Below are 6,950 nucleotides of genomic sequence, written 5' to 3' on the forward strand. Positions count from 1 at the left end.
GACCTTTTAAGTATTACACCATAGTGGAATGTCACACAGTGAGTTGTGGGCTGCTGAGTGCAATACAAAGATCACAGAAGTGAGAACTCACGCCACCGTGCTTAGAAGAGAGAGAATTCCTATTTCTGAGCTACTGCGAAGCGGATCTAGTAAATTCTACCGGAAAATTGAAACATTTTAATTGCAGCCTTGGCTGAAATGCCCCCACCCACACACGTGGGTCACGGTCCTCGATCCTAGCCACTCGACCATCATGTGTGGTAGATATTGAAAGTGTGTGCAAAATCAGTTCCTCGTGTGTTTATAGCGAAATCTGTAGCTGGCAAACGGACGTCCAGATGTTTGGTGTGTTCGTCCCGTATGTAGGCAGAAGACATGAGACGGTGATTACCGCTAGCGTTAGAAGTACAATGCATTTCGCCGACGCTCAGTCTCGTCCTCCCAATAGGGCTGATACAGCGACCCTAGTCACATTCACATTATTTTCTCTTCTGTACTTTTAAACATTTAATAGTATATCGTAAAACAATCGTGTAGTGGAAACGATCGTTTCCATCACATGCAATATTTCGTTTTTCACGATGAATTTCCCTTGGTAGTGGGAACAAGTGGCATAATCTCGTGCCAGACAACCTATGCAGTATTTCTTTTTTCTCCCGTTTGTGTCACTCCGAACTGAAGTTTTGGCTAAAAGCTCCGGGACGCTCCACTCGCCATGTTGTCCTGTATTCCGTCGGTCTGCTTTGCTGTATTGGATAGTGAAAACAGATTAATAAATAAACAAGTGAATATCTCCACTGACTACTAAAATCGTTCTCTCTGCGAGCATACCAACTTAAAATTATAATAGGCCACATAGTTTCGTCAACCTACTTAGAAATAAACATATGAGGGACGTTCAAATAGGTAATGCAACACATTTTTTGTGAGAGAAGATTGGTTTTATTCAGGATTCCAATACACCGTATTGTTCCCTATTCTTTTGACTACAAAAAACCTATTTGACTGTTTAATCTCCGATCAATGCGACGGCCTTACGCCCCCTTAATGGGAGGACCTGTATGTCCGCATGGTACCTGAGCCAGGTCGCTGGTCGATCATCAGCGATCGGCTTGTTATCTTTGGCGCGTCCCCAGGCATGTGCATCTTTGAGTTTTCGGCTGGGGCGCGCGGGACGGCGAGAGGCAGTCGGTTTGGGGCGGCCGGTGAGACTGGCGGAGTTGTGGCTCGGGCGTAAGCACATGTGTGATGTCTGTTACGCTGGGGCTGTTTGCTGATCGTGAAACTCCTGCGGCGGTTACTGGTTGCTTGGAAGGCATTTGATATAAAATGTGCCAAGCCTGTCAGTGAGAGGGGAGCCCGGAGTTGGTGTTGTCCTAGATGTTTGTACAAATTGAGGTGCCTGTGTGAGAAGCACGGCGTGCGCCTGTTGGTTGCTTCGTCCTTCTGGCACCCACCGCAGACCTTGAAATACTGAAAAATATCTATGCCTGGTAGAAGCAACATGAACTTGTGAGCCAAAGTACATTGAGGTGACAAAAGTCGTGGGATACCTTCTAATATCGCGAAGGACCTCCTTTTGCCCGGAGTAGTGCAGCAGCTCGATATAGCATAGAATCAAAAAGTCGTTAGCTATCTCCTGCAGAAATACTGATTCATGCGGCCAATATAGCCGTCCATTATTACCAAAGAGTTCCTGATGCATGATTTTGCGCACAAACTGACCCGATTACTTTCCATAAATGTTCGATAGGATTCATGTTGAGCGGCCTGGGTGGCCAAATCATTTGGTCGAATTATCCGGAATGTCTCTCAAACCAATCGTGAACCACTGTGGTCCAGTGACATGACGCATTTTCATCCTTAGAATTCCATCGTTGTTTGGGAATATGAGTGGCTGCAAGTGTTCTCCAGGTAGCCGAACGTAACCACTTCCAGTCACTGATCGGCTACAGCGGACCAGAGAACCCAGTCTATTCCACGTAAACGTAGCCCACTTTCTTATGGAGCCACCATCAGCATGCATGGTGCCTTGTTGACAACTTCGGTCCATGGCTTTGCGAGCTCTGTGCCACACTCGAACTCTACCATGCGGGCTTTCAGCAATAATAAGGAAAGATGAAATGGCCCTCAACCACGTTCCCTCAGACTCAGAGTTGCAATTTTAAAAGTTTTGGCTGGTTTCGTTGTCTAGGGCTGGGATACGTAGTTCCTTCATTACAAGCCAAATTATGCTGAGTCCACAGAATACAATATGAATAGACACATGAATCGAATAGTCGAAGGTCCTTATCACTTGGAAATTGCGAATTTTGAACGTAATATAGACATTTATAAGTGAAAGATTGCAATTAAATAAAATCTGCAGGTTCTATCTTAACGACTTTAAATGATGAGTACAACAGTAGAAGTACTTTTGAGAATGCGGTATATTTATGCAAAACACTTGTTGGTGTCGATGGTCCAGAAATTAAATAAAATATAAGTTGAATAACAGGGAAACAATAGATTCAAACTGCACGTAATTAATTGTGAACAACAACATAACTCGCGAGATATTCGCTTCTAAGCGCACACTACGTCTTCACTGCAGAAGCCACGGAAACCACACAAGAGCACAACTCGGCACTCCGAAATATTTCTATCCTCCGCGACCACGCGCAAACTGCTCCACTGTCCAAGTCTTTCCGCCGACTGTGCGTCCGTCGCGCTGTACTGTCCGCGTCCAGCACTCACCTCCGTTTCCTGTGCCGTACCTTCCAGAACGGCCCCGTGTCCTCTCTCGAAACTATGCTCTTCTCCCACTTGCATTCAGTCTCCTCATTCACGAGAGCTGTGATTGGCTAGAGCGCTCGCGCCATGTCTTCAAACCAATGCACACTCACAGCATAATGAAACATATACGAAAAACTGGAATTACATTTAAATACTTGAAATTAAATGAATATTCCTACGGCTGGACCATAAACACGCTCTAACACACATTATTAAATACGTAAACAAATTAAATAAACATATATCAAAAGAAAAGAAGCAAAAGGTAGGCCAGGAGCCTAATGTCACTGTGCTTTCTAAAACACAGTAAATAATTGACCAGTTTCTTCATGAATAGCATATATCGGGTATTAACAAAGACATAGATGAATCAATATACCGGATGATCAAAAAGTCAGTATAAATTTGAAAACCGAATAAATCACGGAATAATGTAGATAGAGAGGTACAAATTGACACACATGCTTGGAATGACATGGAGTTTTATTAGAACCAAAAAAATACCAAAGTTCAAAAAATGTCCTACAGATGGCGCTTCATCTGATCAGAATAGCAATAATTAGCATAACAAAGTAAGACAAAGCAAAGATGATGTTCTTTACAGGATATGCTCAATATGTCCACCATCATTCCTCAACAATAGCTGTAGTCGAGGAATAATGTTGTGAACAGCACTGTAAAGCATGTCCGGAGTTATGGTGAGGCATTGGCGTCGGACGTTGTCTTTCAGATCCCTAGAGATGTCGGTTGATCACGATACACTTGCGGCTTCGGGTAACCCCAAACCCAATAATCGCACGGACTGAGGTCTGGGGACCTGCGAAGCCAAGCATGACGAAAGTGGCGGCTGAGAGCACGATCATCACCAAATGACGCGCGCAAGAGATCTTTCACGCGTCTAGCAATATAGGGTGGAACGCCATCCTGCATAAACATCGTACGTTCCAGCAGGTGTTTATCAGCCGGGCTGGGGATGATGCGATTCTGTAACATACCGTATCGGCGTACCTCTCACCCGTCACGGTAGCAGTTACAAAACCAGAATCACGCATTTCCTCGAAGAAAAAAGGCCCGATAACGGTAGATGTGGTAAGTCCAACCCATACCGTGACTTTCTCGTCGTGCAATGGAGTTTCCACGACACTTCTAGGATTTTAGGTAGCCGAAATTCTGCAGTTGTGGGCGTTGACAGACCCTCGAAGTGTGAAATGAGCTTCGTCGGTCAACAACACGTTACTCAACCAATCATCATCTTCCGCCATCTTTTGAAACGCCCACACCGCAAATGCCCTCCGATTCACTAAATCGCCAGGTAACAGTTCATGATGCCGATGGATTTTGTACAGATAGCATCGCAGGGTACGCCTAACTGCCAACCAAACAGTAGTGTATGGAATGCCGGTGCGACGTGCGACTGCACGAGCGCTGACTTCCCCGTGCATAGACGAACCCGCTAACAGTCTCCATTTCTTCCTGAACTGTCTCAGCAGCATTACGCCTTGTGCTCGGTCGGCCACTACGGGGTCCATCGTCTAAACAACCCGTGGCTTCGAACTTCGAAATCATTCCCGCCACAGCTGTATTTGTCAACGGACCTTTACCCGTTCGAATCCCCTTCCTACAGCGATAGGATCGTAAAGCTGAACTAGCACATTCCCCATTCTGATAATACAACTTCACTAAAAGCGCCTTTTCAGGTAACGTCAACATGCTGCGACTGCTGGCACATCTGATTCTCTTTCTCATTACAGCTCCTTTTATACACGATTGTCATGCGCAGTCACTGACGTTTTGCTGTCCAGCGCCATCTGTCGGACATTTTGTGAACTTTGTTTTTTTTTCTGTTCTAATAAAACCCCATGTCATTCCAAGTCTGTGTGTCAAATTTTACCTATCTACATTGTTCCGTGGTTTATTAAGTTTTCAAATTTATACTGACTTTTTGATCACCCGGTATTTATAAGCATGCTGCTACAGTTTATTCGTGTAACTGTGGAGTACTTATAGCCTGACGCGATGGATAGTGATCGGCCACTTTGACCTCCAATAACTCATATGCCTGTAATTCATACCAATTTAGGTTTATCCAAATAGCCTTCTAAATACACGGCGATCGACAAAATCGGATGAAGCGTTTATATTTTGGAAATTCGTTGCTGCGTGTTACTTGTATAATTTACAGTCAGACACTAAACTTTACACTAATAAAGATATTGAAAATCTGATTACACCATTAGAATCGTCGTGCAAATAATAGTAATGTACATGTTTCTTTTTGAGGTATCATGATTCATCTGGCTGCTGTTAATTTCTACACGAACTGTGAAGTGTCTGCCATTAAACCTTCACAACGTTCGCCATCTTTGGCACTCCCGGCGTGTCTCCTTCATCGACACAAAGCTCCGACCTCGTCACAGTGGAACTCCCAGCCACGCGGCTGGACCACGCGCTGGGGCTACCCCTCTCGTCCGGCTAACGTTTGCCACCACGTGGTTGCTGCCGGGCCCAAGCTTTGACGAGCGTCCTGTGCGGCCGCCACAGTTCCGAACATACAACATTTCCAGGGCGGCACAACTCGCCCGTTACCTCACAACCATCACCTCTTACCAAGTGAGATGGAGATTCATCTGACAAAGCCGTGGATTTCCAGTCCTCTAGGGTCCTATTGCTATAGCCATGAGCCCAGGAGAGGTGCTGCAGGGACGTCGTGCTGTTACCAAAGGCAGGCGCGTCGGCCGTCTGCTGCCATAGCCCAATAGTCCAACATTTCGCCGCACTGCCCTTACGTACACGTTTTTCGAACGTCCCACATTGCTTTCTGCGGTTATTTCTCGCAGTGTTGCTTGTCTGTTAGCACCGACAACACTACGCAAACGCCACTGTCATCGGTCGTTACCTGAAGGCCGTCGCCATTGCATTGTCCTTTGTGAGAGGTAACGCCTGAAGTGTGGTATTCACTGCACACCCTTGACACTGTGGATCTCGTAAAATAGATTCCCTAACGATTTCCGAAATGGAATGCCCCATGCGCCTAGCTCCGATTACGATTCCGCGTACGATTCGTGCAGACATAATCACGTCGAAAACGTTTTCACATGAATCACCTGAGTACGAATGATAGCTCCGTCAATGCACTGCTCTTTTAAATCTTGTGTACGCGCTACTACAGTGGCTCTGAGCACTATGGGACTTAACATCTATGGTCATCAGTCCCCTAGAACTTAGATCTACTTAAACCTAACTAACCTAAGGACATCACATGACACCCAGTCATCACGAGGCAGAGAAAATCCCTGACCCCGCCGGGAATCGAACCCGGGAACCCGGGCGCGGGAAGCGAGAACGCTACCGCACGGCCACGAGCTGCGGACGCGCTACTACAGTCACCTACACATGTGCATATTGCTATCCAATGACTTTTGTAACCTCACTGTATTTCATAAGCATTTCTGTAATGCCACTCCAACGTAAGAGAGAATCGCATGTTCACAAGCAGGTGACAATTTCCGAAGAAGCTGAAATACAGTGCAACTTGAATATGCTAATAAAATGATTTTACACTACTGGCCATTAAAATTGCTACACCACGAAGATTACGTGCTACAGACGCGAAATTTAACCGACAGGAAGAAGATGCTGTCATATGCAAATGATTAGCTTTTCAGAGCATTCACACAAGGCTGGCGCCGGTGGCGACACTTACAACGTACTGACATGAGGAAAGTTTCCAACCGATTTCTCATATACAAACAGCATTTGACCGGCGTTGTCTGGTGATACGTTGTTGTGATGCGTCGTGTAAGGAGGAGAAATGCTTATCATCACGTTTCCGACTTTGATAAAGGTTGGATTGTAGCCTATCGCGATTGCGGTTTATCGTATCGCGACATTGCTCCTCGCGTTGGTCGAGATCCAATGACTGTTAGCAGAATATGGAATCGGTGAGCTCAGGAGGGTAATACGGAACGCCGTGCTGCATCCCAACGGCCTCGTATCACGAGCAGTCGAGATGAGAGGCATCTTATCCGCATGGCTGTAACGGATCGTGCAGCCACGTCTCGATCCCTGAGTCAACAGATGGGGACGTTCGCAAGACAACAACCATCAGCACGAACAGTTCGACGACGTTTGCAGCAGCATGGACTATCAGCTCGGAGACCATGGCTGCGGTTACC

The sequence above is a fragment of the Schistocerca piceifrons genome, chromosome 4 (genome assembly GCF_021461385.2).
Source record: "Schistocerca piceifrons isolate TAMUIC-IGC-003096 chromosome 4, iqSchPice1.1, whole genome shotgun sequence".
NCBI classification, from domain to species: domain Eukaryota; kingdom Metazoa; phylum Arthropoda; class Insecta; order Orthoptera; family Acrididae; genus Schistocerca; species Schistocerca piceifrons.